Source organism: Physeter macrocephalus, chromosome 18 (genome assembly GCF_002837175.3).
Source record: "Physeter macrocephalus isolate SW-GA chromosome 18, ASM283717v5, whole genome shotgun sequence".
Classification (NCBI taxonomy): Eukaryota; Metazoa; Chordata; class Mammalia; order Artiodactyla; family Physeteridae; genus Physeter; species Physeter macrocephalus.
Window position 1 is genome coordinate 105925889 of NC_041231.1, and position 18112 is coordinate 105944000.

At 49.6% G+C, this 18112-nt stretch overlaps 1 long non-coding RNA gene across 1 annotated transcript in view; it reads right to left on the minus strand.

Moving 5' to 3' along the window:
- Window positions 1-1080: 1080 nt before the first annotated feature.
- Window positions 1081-18112, minus strand: part of LOC114484258 (uncharacterized) — a 38116-nt gene continuing 21084 nt past the window's right edge. The window contains exon 3 of the long non-coding RNA XR_003676930.2: window positions 1081-2232. This is a non-coding gene — a long non-coding RNA (uncharacterized lncRNA). The remainder of the gene's footprint in view (window positions 2233-18112) is intronic.

An 18112-nucleotide genomic window follows, 5' to 3' on the forward strand; every position in this document is an offset into this window, starting at 1 on the left:
GAAATGAATGAGGCGGCTCTTCCTGACCTTTAATTCTTCTGCCCTGGCTGCACCACGCCCTTTCCCTGACATTGGTACACTTCCTACAATTGTGTGGTCACTTCCTGGTCTTGGATGTGTCACCTATATTGTAGAAACCTGCAGTTCTCCCCAACAGAAAGAGGAAGTGTTCAGAATTCTCTGTGAGGGCTCTTTACCCGGTTTTGCTGGTTCTGCACTGCAGATCATTAACCGTGACTGCTGGGGTTAGGGTCCAGATGTTTACGTATAACAACTGTAGAGGTATTGTTTTAAAAAAACCTCCAGACTTTAAGAAGACTACAAAAGCATTAGTTGAGAATGACTATACTCACACTGCATAATTAGAATTATGTTCCAATCATGACATATGGTTATAAAGGAGGTACAGTGGGTTCTGAGGTCAATTTCTAGTTCCTCCAAAGAAACTAGAGATAGACTGCGCCTTCCCTTGGGTGTCCTACATCACTCCTCAGTGAGGTACAGCGGGGAAAGGTGAAGGGTACAGGTAATCTCTCCAAGCCTAACAAGACTAACTTAGTACATTGCGAAATCAACGTAGGCTTCTACTTGTATCTCAAAGAAAAAGCTATAGCTTTTTCTTTGAGATACACAGTGAAGACCCAAGAAGGACCCCAAGGGGCACCATGTTGATAACCACCAATTATCTGCACGCTTCTCCTGCTCCAGTTTGGTTCTATTTTTTCATGATAGACTGTGTGTTATCTACCCGAGCCATAGCCTGAAGGAAAATCCAAATTATCTTAAGTCACCGTGTTACCGAAAGTGGGGCCCAGCTGCTCGCCGTTCAAAAGCCAATAAAGAGGGCTTCCCTGGTGGCGCAGTGGTTGGCAGTCCACCTGCCGATGCAGGGGACGCGGGTTCGTGGCCCGGTCCGGGAGGATCCCACATGCCGCGGAGCGGCTGGGCCCGCGAGCCATGGCCGCTGGGCCTGCGCATCCGGAGCCTGTGCTCCGCAACGGGAGAGGCCACAGCAGTGAGAGGCCCGTGTACCGCAAAAAAAAAAAAAAAAAAGCCAATAAAGAGGCAAGGCTGGTGGAAAGGAAAGTTTGCTTTATTTCAGATGCCGGCAACCAGGGGAAGGGGGGGACTCCTGTCCAAAGGCCGACTCCCCCCAACTGACAGCCAGTGGGCAAGAGCTTTTATAGACGGAGGGAGGGGGCTCCATGCAGAAACGGCACAGTCAGCCTTGACGGTCATCTTGACATTGGCCATGCGGTGCTCTGACCAGCATCATCTTGATTGTTTTAAGTACAGTTAGCCTTCAGTTCCAGGGTCGGTTGGTTCCCATTTCCTTGAGGCAAATTCTCGGAATTGTGGCAGCTTGTGTCATGGCTACAGTCTGGTTATCATGTAGTTAACTTCTTCCACCTGGTGGAGGTTTCAGTATTTACAAGACAGGATATGGCTCAGAACATTATCTATAGCCCTTGAGAAGGAACTAAAGGTCCTTGACTATGCTTAATGACAAAACTATTATTATTTAGTCTTGTTGGACTGTTTTCGTTTCTGCATTTTCTCCCTTCTCTGGTTAAACTTATTCTTTGGATAAAGCTTTTCCACAGACAAAAGGCAGGCGGAGGACATGGGGGGCAAGGACCCTAGGGTCCTGCTCCGTTTCCAGTGCAGAGAAACGACGCTGCTGAGGAACAGGGTAAGGGGCCAGGTGAGGTGAATCACGAGGGCAAAGGCCAGGAGAATCAATATGAAAGCCGGATGCCAAGGCCAACAGAGAAGAGTACGTGGCAGAGGACGACGTGAAGATGACGTGAGGATCTGGAGGCTGGTTCTCATGTCAACCTGCTGCGTGACACGGGGCTGGGTTCACCGGCTTCGAGAAGCTGATCGGGGCCACGACAGACAAATAAAGCAGTGGGGTCGATTAGAGAGCTGGAAGCACATCCACACACGTGGGTTTAGCTCTTCCAGAAGCTCTGAGACGGCTGAAGTGGGAGGTGCAGGGAATGGGGTGGGCAGAGAGGCACAGTCTGCAAAGGGTGAATAGTGGGCTGGGGTGCCGCTTCCCATGCGGAAACTCTGGGAAGGGATGTAAACGATGTCCCAGAATTATCCCACCTGGGCAGTGAGGAGGTACTGGCACATTCACAAGCCAGGCCCCTCAGACTTGGGCTGGGAACTGCTTCCACGGGAGGTTCACGCCCAGCACTTCCAGGCTTGTGGTTCTGTAAAGTCCTTAGGCACAGAGATAAAAAAGGAAGTTGGAAGTCATGAGGAGCGCACTAAAGGCACAGCATTTATATGTCAAATGTGTACATGAAAGCGGTAACCCTACACATGAGTGGGGGAAAAATGGACTCTGCCATAAATGACGCTGGGAAAATGACTATCTGTATGGCAAAAGTTAAAATTAGTTCCCTATCTCACACTATTCACAAAAACAGAGTCCAGATGGATTAAAAACCTAGATGTAAAAAAGGGAAAAAAGAAAAAACTACGTAAAAAATCATGGGCAAATATTTTTATGACATCCGGATATAGAAGGATTTCTTAAGATGTGAAAATCATAAATTATAAAGGAAACACATATATATATATATATACATATATATTAAGTTGGTTTTCTTAAAATGAAAATACCGGTATCATAAAGGGACCACAAACAGCGTGAAAAACCATCCGACAGATTTAAAGAAATGATTGGCAGCCGACAAACATGATAAAGGATTAATATGTAGAATATATGTTATCCTTTTAATCAACAAGAAAAAAGCCCAGTTGATAAATGAGCAAAAGATATAAACAGCATTCACAGAGAAGGAAACCAGGGTCCAATAATCATACGAAAAAGATGTTCAATCTCAATAAAACTCAGGGAAATGCAAATTCCAACAGCAAGACGTCATACCCATCAGATGGGTGGATACCTATGCCTGATAACACCAAGGATCAGCAAGGATCTGGAGAAGTGGGAACTCAGTACGTCGCTGGCAGGCGAGGGAAAGCAATTTTGCAGCCGTGAGGTAAAGAGGAAGCCAGGAGCAGCCCCACCTCTAAGGAGGCGCCCTCGAAACACACCCGTGACCCGGGAGACACCCAGAAGGATGCCCATGGCTGGTGGTCATAGAAAAAGAAAATAAGAAAAAGGGAGAGAAGAAAGAGAGAGAGTGGGGAGGGAGGAAGAGCCTCCATGTTCCTGAGGGGGAGGAACAGATAAATAAAACACGGTTACTTGCATGTGAGGTGCTGGTCAGCAGTTAAAATGAGGTAGATCTATGCATATGAACAAGGTGAAATCTCAAGGGCACACTGTCCAGTGGGGGGAAAGAGGTCATTTGCACAAAATACTTGGAATGTACCATTTACACCATCTGTTTAAAGTTTCTCAGCAAACCCAAAATGGTGTGGTTATTTATGGATACAAGAGCCATGTGTGATGCAATGCTGGTGGCGCCTGGAACTGGGTGGAGAGGGAGGGTTCCGAGGAGGAAGACAGCTGTTGAGGAATGTCTTAAGGCTTCTTAGAAAGATCTAAGCAAATACGGCCAAATCTTAACACACATTTACCATCAGTGGTGCGCATACAAGTACCTGTTATGTTTCTGTACTTTGGGGGATGTTTGAAATAGTTCACAATTTAAGATGTCAACGTGCCACCAAGTCAGAAGCGGCAGCTGTGGAGTATCTGAGAGGTCAGCCTGGGGGTCTCACCCCGGGGGTTTTCCCACGAGCAGGAAGTCCTTACTCTCGAGAGCATATCAGCATCACTGAGAGAGCCCCTGATACACGTGTCCCAAACCTACCATGTCACTCTCCTCCCAAAGTGATCGGTTTCCATCAGGTTAATTTGCAAAGCTCCGGATAAGCCAACCTTGTGATGTATTATATTATTTCATTAATAAATAACCAAATGATCATAGCTAATATAACTCCTCTAGGCAATTATTTTATTTCTATTTCTATACATATATATAATTATATATCTATAAATTATATTTGTAATATAATAATATTTCAGTTATGTTTTATAGTTTATAATTTCATGTATAGAACTATACATTTATATATAATTATTATAATTACTCTTGTCCCCATTTTATAGATAAGTAACCTGATGCTGGGGAGTTACAGAGCTTGGTCAGGGTCTCACAAGTACCAGGGAGCAGAGATGGATTTAGACCCAAGTCTGTCTTAGTCTGAAGCCTCTTCCTTGCGGGCAACTGCTCCGTAGGAAAGGACCTTCATAAAGAAGTTCACAGGTCCACCCGGAGACCTCAAGTTTTCATCACTTTATGTTTTTGATTCTGAGGATGTGTATAGGAGGGGAGATAAAAGAATTCTCAAAAAAGAGATGAGGAGATCAAAGGGGTGTATCTCAGTGTCAGGAGAGAACAGCGTTAACTGGTATCTTTATCAGCGGGTGGCACCCTTCAGTAAAGAGAGCCCTCAAGCCGTGCAGCCCCTGCGGTTCCCTCTGGGCCTGGGCGCTGTAGTCAGCTTCGGAACACAGGCCCTCCTGACAGCAGGAGTGTTCAGACTGCCCGTTCCTGCCTTGCCCCTCCCTCCTCTCCCTACATGACCCCATTTTTGTTCCCCCTAGCAGCTCAGGGCTTCTCCGAGCCTTGAGCCAGTCCTCACCCCATGTGGTCAAAGATTCTTCCTTCTGTCTCCTGAAGAACAATTTGTAAATGTGTAAATTCACATAAATGTGCATATGTGTACATAAAATAAAAGGAGATTTTATAGAAAAAAATCACATATTTCTATGTGAACAGGATTACCTAGAGAGGTTGCAGGACTTCTTTCCCAAAAGATGCATACCTTTGTCAGAGGAATGTCTGTCTGGCTATTAGCAAGACCCTCCTGGATAATGAACATCTGGCATAATGTGAATGGTCGCGGTTCCTTGGGCGGGAGCTCCGGGGCCCCCACCAGCATCGCACTAGCACAGTGATGGAGTTCCTCCATCACTCACTGTTCCATTTCGGGGGCGGGGGGCATAGGTGAAAGGCAATTTGCATTCATCTCAAACCATTCGACTGTATTCTTCATTTCACGGGGATGCTCGAAGGATTGATGACTGTCTGGCAATTTAACATTTGTAAAGCATCTTGTAATCCGTGAAGAAAAAACACCATACACACGGAAGATCACTGGCAGCCTGAAAACAACAACCTTGTCTCTCTCTCTCCTTCAGAATCTGCCAATAAACTCCCTCTTTATACAAATCCTGCCATGCTGCTGTGAAAGAATTTCAAAGAAAAGCCATGGGAACCTCTCCCACCCTCTCCCCCTCCTATTCACCACCGGTCCCCAAACAAACGTGTCTTTATGCCTCAAGTGTTCAGATCTCGAGACCTCTGGGCAGAATCTGACCACATCTTTCCATCTGGACGCTGGCTCCTCTACCACTCAGCACACCCTTCGGTCAGACACGCCCTGTGCAGAAAGGGCAGACCTCTCCCGTCCCCCTCTCTGCACATGCTCAGCTCTGTCCTCAGGGCCCCCAGGCCCTCCCAGGGACAGGAGAATCCAGGCAATGCATGAGCTGGGGGCTGCAGGTGGGGGAGCTCAGCCTCTGCCTCTGAGTGGTTAGGAGCACATGGGGAAGGAACCAGTCCTGATAAACATCCAGACACAGGACAGCTCCTCAGGAGTCACAACAGAGTGGCATTGGCACAGGCCAAAGGAATAGGCTGTAGGAATAGCCAAAACAACTCTGAAAGGGAAGAACCAAGTCAGAAGACCAGCTCTACCTGATTTCAAAACTTATTATGGGACTTCCCTGGTGGCGCAGTAGTTAAGAATTCACCTGCCAATTCAGAGGACATAGGTTCGAGCCCTGGTCCGGGAAGATCTCACATGCCGTGGAGCGACTAAGCCCGTGCACCACAACTACTGAACCTGTGCTCTAGGGCCCACGAGCCACAACTACTGAGCCCGCGTGCCACAACTACTGAAGCCCACGCGCCTAGAGCCCGTGCTCCGCAACAATGGAAGCCACTGAAAGGAGAAGCCCGTGCACTGCAATGAAGAGTAGCCCCTGCTCTCCACAACTAGAGAAAGCCCACGCACAGCAATGAAGACCTAATGCAGCCAAAAATAAATAAATTAATTAAAAGAAAAACTTGGGCTTCCCTGGTGGCGCAGTGGTTGACAGTCCGCCTGCCGATGCAGGGGATGCAAGTTCGTGCCCCGGTCCGGGAGGATCCCACATGCTGCGGAGCAGCTGGGCCACTGAGCCTGCGCGTCCGGAGCCTGTGCTCCGCAACGGGAGAGGCCACAACAGTGAGAGGCCCACGTACCGCAAAAAAAAAAAGAGAGAAAAGAAAAAACGTATTATAAATCTACAATATATGATGCTGTATTTTTAGTATAAAAGAGGAATCGATGACTAGAAGAGAAGAGCCCAGAAATAGACCCACGTAGATACAGTCAACTGATTTCTGACAGACAACAGTACCAAGGCAATTCAAGGGGGAAAGAATAATCTAAAACAATTAGATGTCCACATGCAAAAGAATCAACCTGGACCCTTACCTGACACCACTACAAAAATTAAAGGAAATGGATCATACACCTAAATGTAAGAGTTAAAACTATAAAATTTCTAGAAGAACACAGAAAAGAAAATCTTACTGACCTTAGTTTTGGCAAAGATTTCTTAAATACAAGACAAAAAGCACAAAGTACAAAAGAAAAACTAAATTTGACTTCATCAAAACGAAAATGTTTGCCCTTCAAAAGGGAATGAATGTGAAATTTTAAAAGTAAGACACAGATTATGAGAAAATATACAAAACATATATGCAACAAAGGACCTGTATGTGGATTATATAGAGAATTCTTACAACTCAACAATAAGAATTCATTTAAACGAATAAGAAAAATTGTACCCCAGAGATCTGAACACACACTTCACCAAAGATGATCTACTGAGAGCAAATAAGCAAGTGACAAGCTGCTCACCATCCAAAGTCACTAGGCAAATGCACGGCAGCTTTATCATAAGAGACTCCTACACTCCCATTAGAATGCGTAACATTTCGAAGACTGACCACACCAGGTGCTGGCACCCCATGTGGTGCAGCTGGAGCCCTTATCCTGCACAGTGTCGGTGAGGATCTACAGTGGTACAGTCACTCTGGAAAACAGTTTTTTCTCGAAAGGTTAAATATACATGGGTCATTCAAGCCAACCATTCAACTCCTAGGTATTTACCCAAGAGAAACAAAAGTATATACGCATCCAAATGCATGTACACAATTGTGCATGAATATCGTAGCAGCTTTGTTTGTAGTAACAGCCAAAACTGAAAATAACCCAAATGTGCACTAACCCACTGGGTAAATGGTACATTTGTACAATGACTACTCCTCACCAATAAAAAGGGATAAACTACTGACACACATGCAGAAACATGGCTGAATCTCAAAGTCATAATGCTGAATGAAAGAAATCAGACAAAGAATTCATACTGTGTGACTCCATTTATGTAAAATTCAGAAAATGCTGACTCCTCTACCGTGACAGAAAGCAGGTCACTGGCTGCTTGGGGAGGTGGGGTCCCCAGGGCACAAGGAAAGCTTTGGGGTGATGAATATGTTCACTACCTTGATTGTGGTGACGGTGTCACAGGTGTTTACATATATCAAAAATCATCAAACTGTACACTTTATGTCAAAGTCATATAGTTTTTTAACGCCGTCTTGACCCAGTTTTGAGGCCCTGGCTAGAAGCTGGTCAGCTCCCCTTCTTAATTAGCAGCTAATTAAGTCCACACCCCTACCACCTCCCTCATCAGACTCTCACACTCCGGGCCACCATCCACCTGCTTTAATCACCCCAGGACCAGGGACCAGACAACCAGGACACCCCCTGTGCCCTAGAGTCCTCTGAAATTACTCAAACCAGCCAATCCTATGCCTGCTCACCGCGCCTCACCTGTTCCTTCCCACTGAAACCACAATAGAGGCTCTTCCCACAGCTCATCCCTCCCTGGCCTTCTCATGGACCTGGTGCTTCCCCACGTGGCCCTGCCTGTGTGTGGCACTGTCTCCAGAGAGCTGTGAGTATAACAAAACAGTAAAACTCTACCTGATTTCTTTCTCTTGATCTGCATCTGGTCTCCCCAGACCTCACTCAAGGCCATATGGTTAACAATCAATTATACGTCAATAAAGATGTTTTAAAACAAAAAAGAGAATGTAAAGATATTTAACTCCACCCCCATCATTGTACAGAAAAGAAAGAAGAGGAACGGGGAACTCCACCTTCCTCCCCGGGGGTGGGGGTGGGGGAGGTGTGGCAGAGAGCCCCCCGGCCTGCGCCCAGCTCATCAGCTGCACAAACATAAGAATTCTTGGGCTTCCCTGGTGGCGCAGTGGTTGACAGTCCGCCTGCCGATGCAGGGGACGCGGGTTCGTGCCCCGGTCCGGGAAGATCCCACATGCCGCGGAGCGGCTGGGCCCGTGAGCCACGGCCGCTGAGCCTGCGCGTCCGGAGCCTGTGCTCCGCAACGGGAGAGGCCACGGCAGTGAGAGGCCCGCGTACCACAAAAGAATTCTTAACTGGAAGTCCCTAAACTTCATTTCATAAGAGGAGGGGTGAGTGGGGCGAGGCAGGCATCTGGGGAGCAGGAAGCACACCTCTGCAGAGAAAATGACAAACAACCCAGGGCAAGAAGAAGAAACTGCCGTGGGAAGGGCCGGGCTGGCTGTGATCCTGAATGAATAACAGCCGGGAGCTGAGGGTACAGACAGCAGCCTGAGAGCCCAGGGAGAGTCACCAGGCCCTCTGACCAAGAAGCATTTTCCCTCCAGGGAGGTGTAGGCGGGCTCAGATAATCACGGCCTTGGCAAGCAGAGAACCAAAGGCAGGGTTGTGAGGGAGGGAGGCTCGCCCACACGCCCAGCCCAGCAGCAGAGACCCACGGTGCTCCGGGGACCCCTCCCTCCCCCGCCCTCCCCCAGCAGCTCCTTCCCTTCCTCGCTGACCCGGCACCCTCACTTCGAGTCCATTCTCGGAGGCTCTTCACCTCACCTGCACCTGCATGTCCACCCTCTGCTCTGCAGCAGCGCAGCTCCCAGCCTCGGGCGACTGCAGGGCAGAGCCCTAGGGAAAATTCTGCCCTCTCGCAACCCATCACCTTTAAGCTCCAGCTCAACCCAGAGGCCGAGCTCTGTCTGGGTAAACTTTCCCATCTCAACGCGTCCACTAGGCCCGAGACAGGCCCTGGAGGGGTCCCCCGCATTCCTCCAAAGATCAATTCTCCAGAAAGTAATTCACCAAATGACCAAAGTCACTAGAGGGCTGATTCATCAAAAGCCCGTTAGCAGAGTTGTTGCTTGAGACTCACAAATTATGCTCAGGGGCCCAGCAGTCAGGGCCAGGGAGTCATCGGGGGTGAGTGGGCACACAGCCCGTTTTCCAGGCTCCCCGTCTACGTTCCAGCCTGAGGAGACCCTGCAGTAACCCTCTCGGCCCACTGTTCTTGGCAGACACGCCGGGGGGAAGTGAAGCTGGTGTGGAGCTGGATGGAAGGCTTATCAGCCGAAACCAGGGAGCTGCCTAGCCGCCTCCAGCCTGCCGCGGTCCCCTTCACTGGAGGTCTCACCGCTACGTGGCTGCCACCCTCTAGCTTCTACTCCATTACAGAGTCTCAATAAATACACAGGCAGGAGAACAGCCTGTATATAATTGAAATAATAGTTCTGAAAGATGCCCTACTTGCACTGGAATATATTCCATAGATTTTCTCACGGTCTGCTTGGAACACTGCCCCTCTCCCTCGGAACTAGGAGGGGCTTGTCCCTTGGAGCCATCGCGTCCAGGCTTGACAGGATAGAGCTGGGGACCTCCTGCCATCTGAGCTGCACCGAGGCCGGTTCACCTGACTCAGATCCAGGTGTCAGTCCCTGGGTGAGGACCAGCTCCCACTCTTTGTACCCCCTGTACCCGGTCCCCCCAGGCTTCTGCTGAGACTTTAGAACCTGCCTTACCGACTTCTTTCAAGATGAGTCATTCAGTATTTCTCCCGACTTTTTCCAGTTTAACCCAGCACCTCGTTTTGTTAACTCGAGGGTGGATTCCGTGTGAGAATTTCCTGGGCTGTTTCACGTCCCTCCCGATCCCTCCGGCTACTGCCTCCCAGACACGTCCCCACTCAGCGCCCTGGAGGCTGCTACCCCAGACAGGACCTCACAGCTTTCCCCGGCCCTGAGGCAGGAGACAGACGGGCCCCAGGCTGAGCAGCTGGGCTCTGTCCCCTGTGGACAGATACTCCAAGAGGAAGGCCAGCAGGAGAGAGGAGGAGCTGAGCCCCGCCCAGATAAGAGGCCACATATTCCTCATTCACCGTCAAGGAGACCTTCCCGAGGACACACGCACAGAAAGGCTCCTGGGGGTCAAAAGGGAGGGGGCCCCACCCCATAGTAGGTGATGTCAACCTACCCATAGGCCTCTTCGCTGGAATCCATCTTGGCTAAGAGATGCGCATGCACACAGGGGAGGACCCTGAGATCAACCAAACAGGGACTCAGAACCAGGCAGAGCAAGGTGATTGGCCAGAGGAAACCCGGAAGAAATGCCCCATATAAGTGAGTCAAACTGCCATGAGGGCGTGACTCTCTCTGAGCCCGCCTGCGTGTCTAGTCACAAGCACTCTTTTCCCTCCTAATAAACACTTTACTTGTTCCACTACTTTCTGTCTCTTTGTGGAAATTCATTTGCACAAAGCCGACGGGCCAGGGCCTTGTCACTGGCCACTGTCCCTGGTGGTCTAGTGGCTAGGATCCAGCGCTCTCACTGCCGCAGCCTGGCTTCAATCTCTGGCCAGGGAACCGACATCCTGCTTCAACCCGCTGCAGGCCGAGGCCACCCAAGATCAGCCCCCCAGCTCCTTACACCTCAGAGAAGGGAGAGCTGACTCTATATTTAAAAGCTGTTTCACCAAAATATCTTGTCTGATCGCTCCTCCAAATTTCTTTTGGCAGGAAGAGAAAGAAGGTGGCAATGACCCAGCGTCAGGTAAGCGTCCAGCGGTGGGAAGGGGACAGAGGGAAGGCTGCAGGGGTCAAGGTCTGCTATTCCTCACTTTGCCCATTAAAGTCCTTTCCAGAAAACTTCTCCAGGAGGGGAGAAACCTCCTTCATGTTTTTGGACAAGTAGAGCTTAGGAAGGGACAAGAGAATCCGCGGGGGGAATCTGACCCTTGAAAGCCTGTTCAGCTCTACACTCTGAGATGAAAGTGTCTCAAAAGACCTGCTGTTTTCCTGACCTATTTTGTGCCGCTAAGAGGCTTGTGGGGGCAGAGCAAAGTGCAAAGACAGAGTTGACATTGGCATTGAAACTAGACTGAACTGTGTTCCCACCATGAGGACTGGAGTCAAGGCTTTTGTTGAACTTCTTTGTCAGCACCTGGGACCCAGGGCTGAGCCCCAACTGTGGGTGTAGATGCTCATCCAGGGCTGCCTGGAAAATCTCAAAACAAGGATGGATATAAGACTCATTTCCCCCAGACCATACCAGCTTTGGGGCAGTCAAGGACTTAGATGGCAGCTCACTAGGGTTTTGGCCCCAGTAGCTACCCAGACCCCCCAGTTACCCTCCTACCCTCTCCTTATGAACCCCAGATGTTTATCCTTTTAGCTATTTTTGCTTTAAAAAGATCTTTTTTTTTTTTTTTGCGGTACACGGGCCTCTCACTGTTGAGGCCTCTCCCGTTGCGGAGCACAGGCTCCGGACGCGCAGGCTCAGCGGCCATGGCTCACGGGCCCAGCCACTCCGCGGCATGTGGGATCTTCCCATACCGGGGCACGAACCCGCGTCCCCTGCATCGGCAGGCGGACTCTCAACCACTGCGCCACCAGGGAAGCCCTAAAAAATATCTTTGCTTTTCACTTTTCAGAGGCTCCATCATCATCCCCTGTGGCCTGCTGGGCTGCAGCTGTTCCAAAGGTCCAGGAAGGGTTACCGTAAATGATTTCACGTCTTTCAGCCGCTGAGTGTCTGGAGGGCACCTGAGCAGCTCCCACACAGGTAGGGCCCCCTCGTGGCTCACGGGTCCCTTTAAGTTTTCAGTTTGGACATAAGAAGTCAAAGCTGAAAAGATAATTCAGAGTGCGGTCATACTAGTGAATGAGCAGGCACGCCATCCAAGGCTGTGCCATAGAGAAACAGGTTGGGGTCCAGGACGGAGTTAGGAGCAGACAGCTCTAATCTGGATGAGGGCTGCGATCCTCTGACGCCAAGGGTGGTCTGAGATCGAGGGCACAGGGCTCAAGACGAGGCAAGGGTGGGAAACGGGGTTCGTACTGGGTGGCCAGGTCTCAGAACTGAGCGCGTGGCAGCCCCCCTTGATGGTCTTTAAGTAACGTAGCCTGCATGCCCCTACAGCCTCCAACACGGCTCCAATGAATCCGATTCATAAACCCGTCTGCACTGTTGGCATGACAACCCCACCACGCCCGTGAAACCATTCCTCCGTAAGGCAGGCTGGTTTCCTAAGCTACAGCCCTTGTCCTCCCACTCCCACGGACTCACGAGTGACGGTCCCAGGGGTGAGGACACTGTGTTTGTCAGAACTCTTTTGATTGTGGATGGCAGAAACCCAACTGAGACTAGCTTAAGCGACTTCTTAGGAACTTATTTATTATAAATTACTTATTAGATAATTAAGAATTTATTGGAAGGTGCTAGAATGCCTCATGTGATCCAGGGAAGGGTCGACCAGCAAGCCGTAAGAAAAACGGGGATGACAAGTCAGCGTGTGGATGTGCCAGGACCCTCCGCCTCTGTCTGTGTCTCCCTGCAGTAGCCCCCGTGCTCCCTCTCGGCTACGGAGCTTTCTCCACATGGGCCGACTCCTGAGTACCCCCTTCAGAAGGAGCCTCTATGTCCCAGGAACAATTCAAATATTCCAGATGGGGGAGGACTCTCAGTGTGCCCACCTTGACTTGTGGTCAAGGGGACAGGGGCTCCCCTTAGCCCACCCACAGTACCATGTGCCTGTGTGGGGTGCAGGGGAGAGCACCCCAGGAACATGGCAGCGCCCCGGAGAACCAGAGTTGGAGTAGATGAGCAGCCGTTCCCAGAGGAAGGGAAGGGGCTGGCGTCGCCAACACAGATGCCCAGCCCTAGTCCAGACAGCTCTTCCCCTGGATAACTCCCATCTTCCCTCGAGGCTCACCTCAAGGAAACTTGCTCTGACCACCTCCCTGTCTGGATTAAGTGTCTGCCCGTGTGCTCCCAGCACCAGCACACACCTTTACCTCTAGTCTGTGTTTCTGGTCAATTGCCTGACCCCTCCCCAGACTGTGATCTCCTGCAAATACAACTGTGGCCACACCTTTGCACTTCTAATACCTAACCCAGGGCCTGGCACGTACTATGCTTTCCATTAAAAAAATGTGTTGAATAACGTATCAACAAAAACACTGACAAACAAGGGCTAATCCAGTGGCGATAGGAGAGAGGCTACAGACACTTCAGGAGATGCTAAGGCAGCATCGCATGCCAGCTCAGAGCAGCCGAGGGGAGGCACCAAGTCATCAAGAAACGGCTGAAGTTTGTTTAGGGTGCAGGGTGGGGGACAGGCAGGGGAGAAGCAGCTGGACGGAGGGTTAAGAAAATGGTGAGTTCGGTTTAGGATGTGTTGAGTCTGAGGTTCTCAGGAGGCTTCCCGGGGTCTCAAAACCCCCAATCGACCCTCCCCCCAAGTATAAATAAACATCAGCAAAAATGACAACATAATCCCTTCATCCATTTATTCATCAAACATTCACCGGCCGTCTATAAAGTTCAGGTGCTGGGAATACAGCCCTCAGTCCCTATTCTTTGGGACACGCGCCGCGCCGTCGGGGAGACTCGTGCTAACAAAGGGAAACAGAGCAGTGAGTCACCTGAGTGTAGTGCGACAACTGCAGTAAATTTCCTCATTTACTCTTTGACCTAATGCCAGATGTGGAGGCAGAAGAAAGATCAGAGACGATTTTATTTATATTTTAAATTTTTATTGGCGTGTAGTGGATTTACAATGTTGTGTTACTTTCTGCTGTACAGCAAAGTGAATCAGCTATACGTATGCATATAACCACCCTTTTTCAGATTCTTTTCCCGTATAGGCCATTACAGAGCACAGAGACAATTTTAAATGGACTCCTGAAGTCATTTTTCCTGGGATCCCAAAACTGCATATTTTCAACATTCTGAAGATCTTCAGTTTTCACACTGTAAAGACATGAAATTATCCCCCAAATTTCTTCCTCCATAATTCATTTTAGTTTGTTTTAATAAGTGTATTCATATTCACACATGTGTATATGTCACATTGCTAAACACCCAGTAACTGAAGAGAGTTTGCAAAATAGCTGCATAAACAGCAAATTGGTGAAAACACAACCCGATAGAAAGCCAGGCTGTTCCATGAAGCTCAGTCATCTCAAGACTGCCGTGTGCCCTGACCCAGAGCAGCCTGGGAGCACATCCTGGCAGGAAGCCTGGAAACTCCTGCGGGTCCCCGCCTCCTTCCCCTTGCTCTTCTCAGTCCCAGACCCAGAGGATAACTTCTCGTGTCTTCATATACATAGACACACGCATCCCTGCAATCCCGTTTTCAAGAAACGATGGCAGAAACTCGTCCTGGGAAATGTACCGTGACAACGTCTCTTACACCGTACGGTGCTGTGGAGAGTAGAGGCACAGGTGGAGGCAGAGCCTTCCTAGCCACCCTGACTCAGAGGGCTTCGTGCTCTGGGTCGACAGCCAGCGGGCTCTCTACTGGGAGGCCCACCATGTCCAACCAGTGACCGCTGAACGCACCTTCTGAGTGATTCCTGGTGCCAGCTGTGATGGTTAATCATATGTGTCCAGGTGGCTGGGCCACAGTGCCCAGACAGGTGGTCAGACATTACTCTGGATGCTTCTGTGTAGGAATGTTTTGGATGAGATTAACATTTAAAGCAGTAGCCTTTGAGTAATGCAGATTGCCCTACATAATGAGGGTGGGCCTCGTCTGATCACTCGAAGGCCTGAATAGAACCTAGACTAACCTCCCCAGAACAAGAAGGAGCTCTGCCCGCAGACACCTCTGGATCAGACTGACACACGTCCTGAGGCCTCCAGCTTCTGGCCACCCTGCGGATATTGGGCTTACCAAGCCTCTACGGTCAGGTGAGCCAATTCCTTAAACTCTCTCTCTCTCTGTATATATGCACGTCCTGTCGGTTCTGATTCTCCAGAGAACCCTGACACGCTTGTCTCGTCTCCAGCAGTGTCGCTTTCTGGAGCAGAAGAGAGGGGGAAGGATCTGGGCAGCCATAGTCGCACCACCCCCCAGGCTTCTCTCCCCTCAGTGCCCACCTCCGCCCACCTCTGAGAGGCAGGGGCTTCCAACCATGCTGCATTTTGCCCGAGAGCATGGCAGGGAGAGACTGTACTAAAAAGTTCCAACCCAGCCTGGACCACCTAGGAGGGACCCATGCATGTGTCGGCCCCTTGCCCCTTCCACATTCATCAGCACTTACTGAGCATCTACTGTGACCCAGCTGCTGTTGGAACAATGGACAGAGATTAATAAGGCACAGCCACCACCCCTAGGGAGCCAGAAGTTCATGTCCCTTTTCTTTTATTTTTCCTCATAACTGGAAACATCACCCAGACATCAGAATCACAACTATTTTTAAAATCCTTTCAGACACCACTTAAAGAGAAAGCTATAGAAGGAAAAGCTATAGACTACCAACTGGGGACCAAATTTGACAGCCCCTAGCCTTCAGGTGACTATACCCAGGGTTATAAAGGAATTTATGTGCTGAAGAGCCAGAGACATGTTTTTTAGATAAATGCAGCAGCATTTTTAGAGACTGTTTTGTGAAAGTCATTTTCTGTCTACTCTCTGAAATGCTGATCAAAACTTTTAGGTTCTTGAAAGTGATGATGAATCCCTTACAGTGCAGATTTTTTTTAAACATGTGTAAGAATTTTGGGAGTTTAAAAATGATCTTTAATTTTAGTCAAGATAGAGCAGCAGGAGGAAGGAATTACAAGCTTCCTTCTGGAAAGATAAATGTGCTTTAAAACTTTTTGTTCCCAAAAGACCCTGTAGCACTTTGCAGTGCTGTCGCCAGTATGTGGCAACAGAGGGAGTCCTGTGACTTCTGTCCCCTGGCTTTGGATTTTTTTTTTTTTTTTCGGCCACGGCCCACGGGCCCAGCCGCTCAGCGGCATGTGGGATCTTCCCGAATCGGGGCACGAACCCGCGGCCCCCGCATCGGCAGGCGGACTCCCAACCACTGCGCCACCAGGGAAGCCCTGTCCCCTGGCTTTGGAAGCAAATCACTGACCTTTCTTTTGTCTTGGCATCAAATATGTCAAACCACCATGGCATCTACTGATATCAAAACTAAGTACACCACTTGTATAATTTATTAAAATTGAAGTGTGCACAACTCCTAACCCACTTCTAGAAATATTTACGATAGGAATAAAAACAGGAATATGTAATAATAATTTTTAAAAAATAAGCACACCACAGCGTGGAACTGATCTGAATACATCATTCTCCATTAAACACCAGGACAGGAATCTCAGTGGCGGGAGGAGAGGGGAATTCGTTAGATCCCAAATGCACTCTGGTCCACTTGCGTGGCATTTCCTTGGCATTCCCAAAAGGCAGTGATACGCCAGTTTTACAGTGGTTTGTTTTCTGAATGTGCATTTTCATGGCTCCACTGTCCCGGGTACCCCTAGGCCTGGGTTCCAGCTCAGAGTATTCACTTCTCTCTTCTCGGACTGCTTTTGTCCCAGCCAAGTATTTGTCCCTAACTTCCTGACCTGTGTCCCAAGAAGCCTAAGAGAGCAGTGACACAGTGTTCTGTTCCCCGTGCCTGGAGGTTATGGGGTAACCCCCGTGAGGGATGCTGTAGAGATGATTGTTGCTTGGAGCTGGATGGATATTGGATCAGAAGACACTGAAGTCCCTTCTGAGTCTGGGATCCCATTTCTCATACAAATGCTCGGCAATGACAACAAACCATTTTCCACACGCCTCACAGTAAGCACTCCTTGGGAACAGACCCCTTAGGGGAGGCTCAGTCCAGGCGGCAGCTACAGTTTGTACCGCTATCCTCGGTATCCTCACTGTTTCAGGAGGGTCCCTTTCTCTAGTCTCCACCCTGCACCCACCCTTCCTCCAGGGCCTCGATCACCACCATGATTTTCCATTTACTCCTGAGCTTATTTCATCAATGTCTGCCTTCTTCCCTTTTCCGAAAGCTACAAAGGGCTGTGCTCAGCATGACAACTCCAGGACTTTGCATACAATAGGAGCTCAACAGTTGAATGAACGACCGTGTGAATGTCCATCTCGGCCCCATCTCTTTTCCACGGTGAAGCTGTGTGCTGTGTGCCGGCTGGAGTGTCCTGCTGCCTGGTTCTTGGTGCCTTGAGCTGGTCCCACTATCTGTGGCTCTTCTTGGCTCTTACAGGAGAGCTTGGGAGCGCTGGAGCACCACAGCATCTGTTCTTTCTGCAAATGTCCTTCCAGCAAATTCACGCTTCTGACCTGCAAAAACCAGCTCCCTTGGACCTGTTCCATTGCACTTTGACTGCAGTGCCCCGGGCTGCCACCCGCGTTCAGAAGGCTCTTCATGTCACAATAGACACACAGTCCTCTCCATCTTTGACCTAACTCCACCACGACACTGTCACTCTGTCAGCTTCCAAATTCCTGCAACGAGTGACTTTGCCCAGGGGACCCTTTGTGGCCTCAGAGGGCAGCAGGCCAGAGGGCATGTTCCAGGGACACTGGACAGCGCAGAGGGGAGGCGCCAGCCCAGGGTCAGGTCCAATCTGATGTGACCTTCCCTCAGTTCTTTCTTCACTTGTTGGCTTTGGTTTCCTCTTCAGTAGAAAGAGGAGGTTTGGACGGATAGAGTCTCTACTGCTCCTGAAGACTGGTCATAATGCCAGGGACACGGGCCCTGAGAGCAGCCCCGTCCCAGCTGGAGACCTAACGTATCTCAGTCTCCAAAGGAAACAGAAAATAACAAGAGTTTTCACCTAGATTCTTAAACTTCACCTTAGAATGCCACGGCTGAGTCTCTCATGGACCTAC